This window comes from Mixophyes fleayi, chromosome 5, assembly GCF_038048845.1.
Source record: "Mixophyes fleayi isolate aMixFle1 chromosome 5, aMixFle1.hap1, whole genome shotgun sequence".
Classification (NCBI taxonomy): domain Eukaryota; kingdom Metazoa; phylum Chordata; class Amphibia; order Anura; family Limnodynastidae; genus Mixophyes; species Mixophyes fleayi.
In genome coordinates, this window is record NC_134406.1 from 10397940 (window position 1) to 10409696 (window position 11757).

The 11757-nt window shown below is 36.9% G+C and overlaps 1 long non-coding RNA gene across 1 annotated transcript; it reads right to left on the reverse strand.

Moving 5' to 3' along the window:
* Positions 1–3952: 3952 nt before the first annotated feature.
* LOC142157608 (uncharacterized) lies at positions 3953–5848 on the reverse strand. The gene is made up of 2 exons (XR_012692521.1): positions 5781–5848; positions 3953–4240 (listed from the first exon to the last, which is right to left on the reverse strand). It is a non-coding gene; the product is annotated as an uncharacterized LOC142157608 (long non-coding RNA).
* Positions 5849–11757: the final 5909 nt, after the last annotated feature.

An 11757-nucleotide genomic window follows, 5' to 3' on the forward strand; every position in this document is an offset into this window, starting at 1 on the left:
GTTTTGGATCTTAATTTAATTAAAAATTGTGAAAAGTAGGTAAAATGATGGGATTTTGAGCTGGTTTTGCTCCTGTTTACTATTTGTACCACTAACAGTCATTTACGGTCTATTTTCTAATGACCTTTTCACAACTGTCCAAATTTTTACCAATTTTGGTGAATGTATTGCTGCTGACACTCTCCAATGGGCCACACAGGCTGCCTAACCTACTTGATGCATCTTCATTTTTTAAAATGAAAATGTAAATGATGTTGACATCTGTGATGAGGATGATGATGATGCTGATGATAACATTTCATTTGTCACCATTGAGGAAGATAACCAGTGACCACTGTTATCCAAATGCCCATGATTCATTAGTTAAAATGCCTATGTATTCTCCAGTTCAGCAGCCAAAAATGTTTTGTGGGACCCAAACAAATCAAACACTTCAGCCATAAAGGTGGCTGCACCTGTCACTGAAGTGCTTGATTTGTTAATCTATGTACATGTCCTTTTTAATATATGGATGGGTGGCATTGCCCAAGGACAATGCCATCTTGACTTGCATCATTGTACCCTTCCATCATCTTTTAAATGCTTCTGTCTATAGTTGAGATCTTGTGTCCTCTCTTGTCTTAATAAAGGATTTTGTAACTCTGCCATTGTTGCATTTCCGATTCAGTTCAAAAGATTATTAACCAGTCTGCACTGTTCTTAACTCCATCACTTAGTATAAATTGTCAGCCATTATATCTCCATCTATACATATATTCTTAGTCAGTGCCAAATTCTGTCCTCTTAATTTCTCAGAATGTGGACTTTCAATTGCACAGGTCCTTTCAAGACAGATATTTTTGGCAATCAAATCTGCACCAATGTCAGTTATACAGACTTGTGTGGGAAGGTCAACTATTGACCCATTTGAACATTCTGTTTTACATATTTATTACACTTCACTAATATAACATAGATGTAAATTACACTTGTCAACATTAATTTTATTGCCAATAATAGAGTAATTTTGGCTAACTTTGTCGTGCTGATTTTGAATATGACATTGCATTTGCTAGATTGGCTCTATTTTTTTTGATAATTGGTGCCCATTGAGAAGCATAAAAATGCTAAAATGTAATGCCAGGCAGAGCCTACTTACAAATCACATTGAAATGGTCTCAAATCATACAAAAGTAAACACATGGCATACATTATTCAGTATAATAACAGATAAACATAGCAAACTGATTCGGATAATTACAAGTAATTACAAGTATAGTAAAATGCTGTTTGTATGTTTTTCTTTTATGTGGGTTATCAGGACAATCACGCTGGAGGTTCCAGCAGTAGTCTGCCATCATGTGTCTGGCTTGATACCATTCCTCTATCACCTTTATATCTTGATGAAATTTCTCCCCTTGTTCCTCACTAAAATCACCAAGATTATCTGGAAATTCCTTTTCTAAAGCTCTTAACGTGTTGCTGCGCCCACATTCCTGGGTACAGCATGTTTCCCGCTGTCCTGACCTTCCCTCACCCTTATCCTTTCCTTAGCTGTGCTATGAGCTCCCTGAGTAATTGTTATACATGTTTATTGTATGGCAGCGCGGTGGCTCAGTGGTTAGCACTTCTACCTCACAGCACTGGGGTTATCAGTTAAATTCCCGACCATGGCCTTATCTCTGTCGAGTTTGTATGTTCTCCCTGTGTTTGCGTGTGTTTCTTCCTGGTGCTCCGGTTTCCTCCTACATTCCAAAAACATTCTAGTAGGTTAATTGGCTTTTATTAAAAAAAATTGACCCTAGTCTCTCTCTTTCTGTGTATGTATGTTAGGGAATTTAGACTGTAAGCTCCAATGGGGCAGGGACTGATGTGAATGAGTTCTCTGTACAGCGCTGCGGAATTAGTAGCGCTATTTAAATAGCTGATGATGATGATGATTGTACTGTAATGTCATACCTTGTAATGTCCTATTGTTTGTTCCTGTACAGTGCTGCGGACACTTTGTAGCGCCTTACAAATAAAAATTAATAATAATTATAATAATACAATCTGGAAAATGGCTGCGGAGAAAGTGTACCTTTATGCACCTATCATTACTACCCAAATTATTAAGGTTTGCGAGCAAGTTTTTGCACCAGTTCTTCATAATTATCTGCTTTGTGGTTACCCAAGAAGTACTTGACAAGTGAGACAAAACTGCACGAGGCAGAAGCTTCAACACCATTCAGTAATTTATTGTTAAATGCTAATTTCAGAACAGAGCACATAGATACTACTACTCGCTGTCTGTTCTAAAATGGCACATGGGAACACGAAGAAGGGCTATATATAGGAGATATACTCTCTCAAGTTTTGCATCAACATTTTCCCAGAAATTACGCTTTGCCTCGTTTTTAGATCCGAAATTGGCTCGCAAACATAGTCATGACTCAATTTTACTCTGGACCCTAATTCTCGGATCTGTCGGATTTCTCCGATTCTGAAACGCTCACCTCTAATTTAAATAGAGTATTTAGAAATGATTTCCCTTCTTGCATGATGACGAGAAAGAGGAGAGAGGCCATCCTGCCTCCATTGCTTTTGAAAATAAGAAACAAATTAAAAACATTTATGAAAAAAACCTAAATATGTACAATACATAGAACAAAATTATGTTTAATTTTTATTCTTTGTGTTTTTATATTGTTACAAGTTGTTGGTTTAATTTGTTGTTCTATTAAAATTATATTTAATTACAAAAAATTTACTTCCTAAAATGTACATTTTTAATAACTATATGTATTTGATAGTAAGGGCTGTGATAAAAGAATAGGATGAATTGTGAATAGCAGGTGATAGCGTGGAATAGTGAAGCTTAATTGGGTAAGGCTGTGAAGGGGCTAATATGAGTTAATTGTCAGACGTCAGCAGTGTTTTAGGACTAATAAGACTAATTAAGGAAATCCATGTTGATGCATTTTAATGTGTATTAAAGTGCAATTAGTCAAAAGAAATTACATTTGGGATGGAATTTCGTAATATAACTTATTTACTACTATATTCACATCATAAAATATTGTGTGGATTTGATTATGAGTGGAACTACGCAACGCTCTTTTAAACACATGACAATTCCTACACTTTGCATTCTGATTTGCATCAGGCCCATAATGTATACACGGAGGGAAGGGTTAATGATTGCTTTAGACACTCCTTAAGTGGAAGATTGTTGGCATCAAAGACAACAGCAATTATATAGGCTCTAAAGTAAATACCTGCTCTGCTTTGGTATTTGAGCTTTATTAAACTTATCTCAACGGCATATTGTCATTAACTTCAAGCTGCGGAATGGATTTTATTCTGCTTGTGAAAATATATATTTTTTTCCACTATTAGGGCAAGATTGGTCACTACATATTACCTTCATTCTTTCATATATATTCCGTTACTCCTCTAGAGCAAACAAATAGATCTTAGTGAAAACTAATCTTTATTATGGTAAGAAAATACACGAATGAGATCAAGCGCTACGGAATATGTTGGCGCTATATAAATAAATGATGATGATGATGATGATTGATAGTGTGTCGCGTGTTATAAATACTCTGAGGATCATCTATAAATGTGGAAAAAAGCCAGTCCGCAGTAGTAAATCAGTTTCATTCTGTGTTTGATACCATGCACGACTTCCCCTGTGTTTACAGAGCTGGCCACTCAGTAGCATCACAATATCGTGTTGTTTGGGGGAAGGACAGAATTGGGTGTTCCAGATGAATTGCAGAATAGACACATTTATGTACCAGACAAATGTAAAAACAAAAATTCAATTTATGCGACGAGACGGTATAAAATTCTTGAAGGGATGGAGACTGTGCATAGAGTATTTGGATGTGTTACAAATTTAGTTGGATTCTGCTAAGGGTTGTTACCACGCAAATCGCCAGATTTGTACCCCACCTCAGAGGTAGCAGTAATCAGTGTTCTCAAACCATTTACAGTAGGATAGTTTTTAATCAATTTACAAATAGACAAAGTTCATTAAGAGAGGCAGATAAATTGATATGTTTGAAAGCTCAAAAATCCAAATGATTTCTAGTTTATGATTTTACATATGAAGTCCGACCTCTGCAATTAACATCAATTATTTTCGAGTCTATATGTCAGCAACTTTATCAATACTGGTCACTAACTGGCTTTTCTTTTTTCTTCTTGCATGTTTTGGGAATGACAAACACGGGAGATGCAGCTGTTCATTTGCTGATACCGCACTGGTATCTGCCTATAAAACATATATGAAAGTTTATACCTAATGTGAGTTTGTTCATTTACAACACATGTTTTTTAATCAATATTGGTTAATACAAATATTTCTTATTTTTTTCACTGTTGTGCATCATTGGAGTTTACTCACTAATGTATTAGTTGTTTGTCCACTTTAACGTTATTTCATCTTTTATCGATGTCCCTAAGATCCATTGCTATGTATTTTAAATTAAGGTCGGGACATCCTTGACCTGAGCAGCTCTTTGAGATGTACAAATTTAGTTGCTTGAACTAAACACAAGGGGCCTGATTCATTAGTGATCTTTTCTTGTGCGAAAGTTAAGATGCTTATTTTAAGAAGAAACAGGGAGATAAGAGTGAAGTTAAGATGAATTTTCATCTTAACTTAAGAAATGATTCATTTACGCAGTGGATTTTGCTTCTTATCTCCCTTTTCTGGGCATGCACAGAGTGGATTTGCTTAAGATAAGCAAAAAACGGCAGATAAGAACACTAATGAATCAGGCTCCAGATCACTAAAGTATAAGCTAGATACATTAGGGAAATGTGGGTATTAGAGCATGAGCTACTAATGCTTGTACTGGCCGTATAAGTGTTTATGGGACAGCAGCCGGTGAAAGGAATTAGAGGATGAGTAGACGCTATATGAGGTGCGTATAAGGTAAGTATGGTTCTGCTATGAACAGTGTTAAAATGTTGCCATTTCACACATGCAGATACCTTACCATGCAGTAGACAAGTTACATTCACTAGAGGTATGCAGGCGTCTATGCTGGGTGTGATAGGCTTATGCTGAAACAGCCTATATATTATTGTCCTACCACTGTGATCTGCATAGGATAGACTTTACTGATTGGAGGCTATATATGGTAGACATTAGCCTGATTGGCATGATGTAGTTTCGATAGGCAAAGTTTGCATATTGCGGGCATGTAACTATATAGACACGAGGTTATGTTCCAGTGAGGTTATATATGGCAGGCATGGGGATGGAAGATATTGGGGATGGATGGCTACTGCCCGTACAGGGTTTGCTTTGATCTGTGGTGGACATGAGATATGTTAAGGCACAGGCTGTATATGATGGGCATGGATCTGCCAATAATGTTTTCTCATTTGGCCCATGAATGTTTTTGCTCTTGGTGTACTTTGAATACAGCTTATTCTCATCCCAAACATGCAATAATGCAAAATAGAATCAGCAAAAATTGCAGTTTTCAGATATGCAAAGCTGATAGATAGTTACCCAAACAGGCACAGCTGTAATTGTAGCTAATAGTTACATTGCATCCAGTGCTTAACACTGCATTGCTTTAGTGTACCCTCAGATATTGAAGAAATATATGTATTCCATTCATGAATGTGATAATGCTATAAATAAATAATATTAAATAAAAAATAGAATAAAAACCAGCAGCATAATACTGTGTAATCCATAACCATCACCATCTTATTATAGCCTCCATTATAAGAAGGCTTTCATCTGTAGCTCCATTGGCCTTTATGTTTAATGTCGTATGACAATACGGACTTACCATATAGCAGGCAGTCATTCTGTCCGGCAGCTCTGACAATCTACAGATGTAAAATGCGACTGTCAGAAAGATCTACATAAAGAAATGACGTCATTTTCAATAGACAGTGCAAATCCCGCTTTTAAAGCGGCAATGCCCGGACCCACTGCCTGGATTACATTATACAGGCGGATTACATTATACAGCTGCCCATTGCCGCTTTAAAAGTTGCAAAAACAGATAAGTTAATATAATATTATCTCAATTTACATGACAAAACAATTTTACTTAAGATCTCTGCAGACAAATGAATGCTTTCATTTTCCTACGTACTATGTGTAAGACTTTGTTCTGCTAACACACCGGCTAATTTAACGAAGTACTGTAAAATCTTTCAATCATTAATTGCACTCTTGGGAAGAAAAACTGGAGGAAACAGTGAGTTGTTACTTAATTAACCATTTTTTGTTAAAATTTACTGGCTAATTATGTTAAATCAGTTGGTTAACTGGTGAAATCTACATATAGGCATTGTGGGAATTAAAGAGAAAAAAAAAAACTTGCATAATAATTAAGTTAGTTTTTATAAGGAACAGAGCTTTTTTTCTTTGACTTGAAAGACATTGTATTGAACACCATTCACTAAAGTTATGAATAGCTTTTGGCTGTTTTGTTACACCATAGAATGAGCGGAAGAAAAGGCAGAGTACGTCTACAGATTGGATATATTACCAGATATAGGCACTTGACCAATGTATAATTAGGAATTGAGTTGGGTTTTGAAATGCTATTACAAAAAAAAAACCCTTAGAAATCAAATCTGCTTTTTTTAAACGAGTCTTCTGTTCAAAGGTTCCTTACATCTGCTGCTAATTCTTTTAAATGTCGGCATTTGTATCCAGCTAGAAATTGAAGACTATATGTCGGAAACGTTATTTTTCAACACTTGTCAAATTTAAACTTCAACTCGTATCCTTTAATGTTGCATTTTAAGTCCCTAGATAGAAATGGGAAAAAAAAATGTTTCTGGCATTATGCATTGACATGGCAATATGCAAATGCCACACGAAAATGATTATACTGTGATTTCCACCTATTATATTGTCACGCATAATGGTTCTAGCTTGTTAATGATACAGATAAAAGCACTAACATTTCTGGGAAAATATAGTCCCCAATTGTGTTGCCTTATTGACAATGTTGTTCCATTTTTGCGTGCAATATTTATATGCAACTTGCTGCAATTTAAAACGTAAGTTGAAAAACATAAAAATATATTATTTACACATTCTATAGATAGTGTCTTTAATCAGCTGTTTAAAAGGCCACATATACAAAGGAAACTCCTAAAATCTGTGTGTGTTTATGTGTTTGTGTGTATGTATATATATATTTATATGGATAGATAGATAGATAGATAGATAGATAGATAGATAGATAGATAGATAGATTTATATGTATATATGTATATAGATAGATAAATAGATAGATATATCGATAGATAGATAGATATGTATATGTATGAAGATAGATAGATAGATAGATTTATATGTATATATGTATATAGATAGATAAATAGATAGATATATCGATAGATAGATAGATATGTATATGTATGAAGATAGAAAGATAGATAGATAGATAGATTTATATGTATATATATGTATGTAGATAGATAGATATATAGATAGATAGATAGATTTATATGTATATATGTAGATAGATAGATAGATAGATAGATATGTATGTAGATAGATAGAGAGATAGATAGATTTATATGTATATATGTATATAGATAGATAGATAGATAGATAGATTTATATGTATATATGTATGTAGATAGATAGATAGATAGATATGTATGTAGATAGATAGAGAGATAGATAGATTTATATGTATATATATGTATGTAAATATGTATATAGATAGATAGATAGATGGATGGATAATCACTGACCCATCCAAGTGGACTGAGGGATATATTTACTAAACTGCTGGTTTGAAAATGTTGCCTATAGCAACCAATCAGTTTCTATATGTCATTTTGTAGAATGTACTAAATAAATGATAGCTAGAATCTGATTGGTTGCTATGGACCTCATTTAGAGTCGGATGCAAAGTCTGTTTTAGGCGCATCCAACAAAAAAACACTATCATTCATGTGCAGAAAGCACCAAATCCGCCTACATCTTGGACACTTGCGCCTAAAACAGACTTTGCGCCCGACTCTAAATGAGGTCCTATATTTCCAAACCCTCAGTTTAGTGAATATACCCCTAAATCACCTGTGCATGATTAAGGAAATCCTATAAACATGAGCTGTTTGGGTATATGAGGACTGGAGTTAAGAAATCTTGCTGTAAATCATCTCCTGCCCATTCTGTGTTTCCTAGTTCAGTCCAAAACTCGCTTTGGTGCAGCCCACTACAGATTTGCTCTCTGCATGTCCTGGATGTGACGGAATGCATAGAGTGGAACAGTGAATGTTGCATCTGCAATGCTTGGACTAACTCAAGAAATTGAAAATCTGATTTGTTGCTATAAAGTTATATTTGATATACTTTTTTTAATGATATCCTAAAGTGGTTTCAATAAAATACTGCCCTATCCTGCATCAATTTCTCTTCTCCTTTTATATTTTTAGGCTGTTACCCACTGAGGATGGGTCTGCATCTGATGGTGCTGCCATGAAGTCTACAAATTGTTGAAAATAATCCCCCAGCTTTATCCTACATATTTCTCAATCTAATAAGTAAGTGAAATGTTTACATCTGTATTTGTAAATCGTATTAAGAGCTTCTTTTGACTTACGAATTTGTGATTTCGGTTTAGTGGCCAGTTTATAAGAGGATAGCACAGCCAGTTAGGTTTGATTTGTTGAAGTCTACAGCTTTAGTAATATACACAGTTTGTAATTTTCTATATCATGTAGTTTTCGTTTGCTTACCTTTATGATTTTGTAGGAGAAATCAGACTTGTTTTGTACACTAACTGAGCCTGCGGTTGTGCTGCAGGGCGTGATTGTACCCTAAATTTCAGGTCAGCAAGAAAAATATCCTGTCTAGAGTTTTAAGTGTCTGCTGCTGTTATCATCCATTTGGCAGAAGAGGAAGAATTAAACACAATCCCACACATTTTAGCAAAGAATGTATACATTTTTGTTAAACAGAGCTAATCTTATTTCTGGGATTATATCCAATTTAGGGGATTTCCTCGCAAAGAGTTTTACAATCTTACCTTTAGTGTTAGAATACTCAATCAAATAAAATATTTCATAGAGCGTGTTAATCTATTTAAAGGGATATGCTCTTAAAAAAATGTACAGCAGATAATAATTTATGCAGATATATTTGATCCACTTTTCTGATTAAAGACTATTTCCACAGCTATGTGCTGATGTACAACAAGACTCTAAATCAAACATAGGCAACCTGGAGCATGCGTTGTAGGATTACAAGTATCAGAGGGCCTTCCTAGTGACTTACAACTTCATAACAGTTGGAAGCTATCAGGACCAGGCCCTGGGAGAAAGACGAGCAGTTGGAGGGTATCAGGAGCCCAGGCAAAGGGAGAAAGATGAGCAATTGGAGGGTGTCAGGAACCCAGGCACTGGGAGAAAGATGAGCAGTTAGAGGGTATCAGGAACCCAGGCGTTGGGAGAAAGATGAGCAGTTAGAGGGTATCAGGAACCCGGGCACCGGGAGAAAGATGAGCAGTTGGAGGGTGTCGGGAACCCGGGCACCGGGAGAAAGATGAGCAGTTGGAGGGTGTCGGGAACCCAGGCACTGGGAGAAAGATGAGCAGTTAGAGGGTATCAGGAACCCGGGCACCGGGAGAAAGATGAGCAGTTAGAGGGTATCAGGAACCCGGGCACCGGGAGAAAGATGAGCAGTTGGAGGGTGTCGGGAACCCAGGCACTGGGAGAAAGATGTGCAGTTGGAGGGTGTTGGGAACCCAGGCACTGGGAGAAAGAAGAGCAGTTGGAGGGTTTCGGGAACCCAGGCACTGGGAGAAAGAAGAGCAGTTGGAGGGTTTCGGGAACACAGGCTCTGGTTGAAGGAAGAGCAGTTGGAGGGTTTAGGGAACACAGGCTCTGGTTGAAGTAAGAGCAGTTGGAGGGTTTAGGGAACCTAGGCACCGGGAGAAAGACGAGTAGAATAACTCTTTTAATTTTGAATAGCACACACCAGGTAAATAGGATATCAATGGTAGTACTAGATGACTGCAGGACTACACAGACAGGGCACTGGAGATTATTGTGCATTTGTAGTATAATTGTCGTGAAGCAGGAACAGCAGGAATATATGGCCACACAGACAAAGGAACTGACAATGATTGCCCAGCTGTAGTAGTGAAATAGGGACATCAGGGGTAAATGTATCAAACCGTCTAATGGGGCAAAGTGGAGGTGTTGTCCAAAGCAACCTACCAGATTCTAGCTATCATTTATCTAGTGCATTCTACAGAATAACAGCTAGAATGTGATTGGTTGCTATGGGCAACACCTTTGCCTTTTTAGAAGGTTTGATAGATTTACCCCCAGGACTGCAGAGCCACACAGTCACGTCAATGTAAATGATTGTTCAGCTGTAGCATTGATACCAGGACATGTCTGTAGAGCCCCACAGACAGACATTCTGGAGATGATTGTAGAGCTGTGGATAAACTGTAGTGAAACATTAAGAGCAGGAATATAAGGCCACACAGCATACTTTCCTACTCTTCAGTAATGTCTTAGAGACTCCTGATTTTTGGAGATAGGGCCAGCCACCTGCATCCCGTACACTTCCCTTTTGCAGCAAATTACATAAACATGACCCTGCCCTCAGCTTTGTAATACTGTGAATTGCAGCACTGTACTGCAGGGGTGTGGCCATGATGAAATAAATTATGCCACCATGTCCTAAGTATGCCACACAGGCAGGAGAACAGAGAACTTGAAGCAGGAGGATCTCATAGAATGAAAACAGAGAAAATTGGAGAACAGTATACTCATATCTGAATTTGGGTTAATGTCCAGGGAACCAGGTATGCAGGTGACAGGTGAAGTGGCCAGAGGCAAGGCAACTATCAGAGCAGGCGCAGAAAAACAAGGTGCAGCATGGTATGTGTGTATCTGGAGATGCACTGAGCATGCTTCAGAGGTATGCAAATTGGACATGCTCAGGAACTTGAGTACAATGGGAACCTGATCTAACTCCTGAAATCCTCAAACAGCCTCAATGCTACACAGCCTGGGATTCTATAAAAGAGAGACCACGATCATCAGCTTCCCTTAGCAGAGGGAACATAAGCAACTGGTCAATGCAGAACTTTTATGTGGCAATGTGCTAAAAAGGGTCTTCCTCCACCCAGCGGCTGCCAGCCCCACATTTAAAAAGTAATAATGTTCTTCCAAACCATCCATATGCAATGGTAGTAAACAAGTTAGGGGTCCCTGTAGTGGACCTGGTCTAATGGTCAAGGATCCCTAAGAGGTCTATCCATTATGCGAAAAACAAAAAACAAAACAAATGCAATTTTGAAATATACTTTATTATTATATATTATATTATTAAATGTATTTGAATTAACAACCTCAGGCCCAAACCCTCATTCACCAATTTAATTACTGCAACTTGGAAGCATGTACACTGGGTATACAAACTCATACTCAGGTGTACTCTGAGCTCAAAAGTAAATGCTCAAGTTGTTAAAAAAAAATGAACACAGATTTGTACTTTGCCAGCAAGTTCTAAATAACCTCTATTATGTTAAATTTGAACATGTCCATTTGTGAATATTGGTCGGACTAATATTCAATATTCAAAAATGTATTTTTCAGATCTCTTATAAATGTTGCTTAACATCTTTTTTCTCCTACCACTTCATAGCTTCTAGCATGGAGTAATACCTTCCTTAAAGTATTTCTGAATCTATTTGATAAGGGCACTTGAAATGTTGAAAGCTATAATCTTTTTAAAAAGGGTCAAAGGAAGCAATCTCAGTAACATTTCAA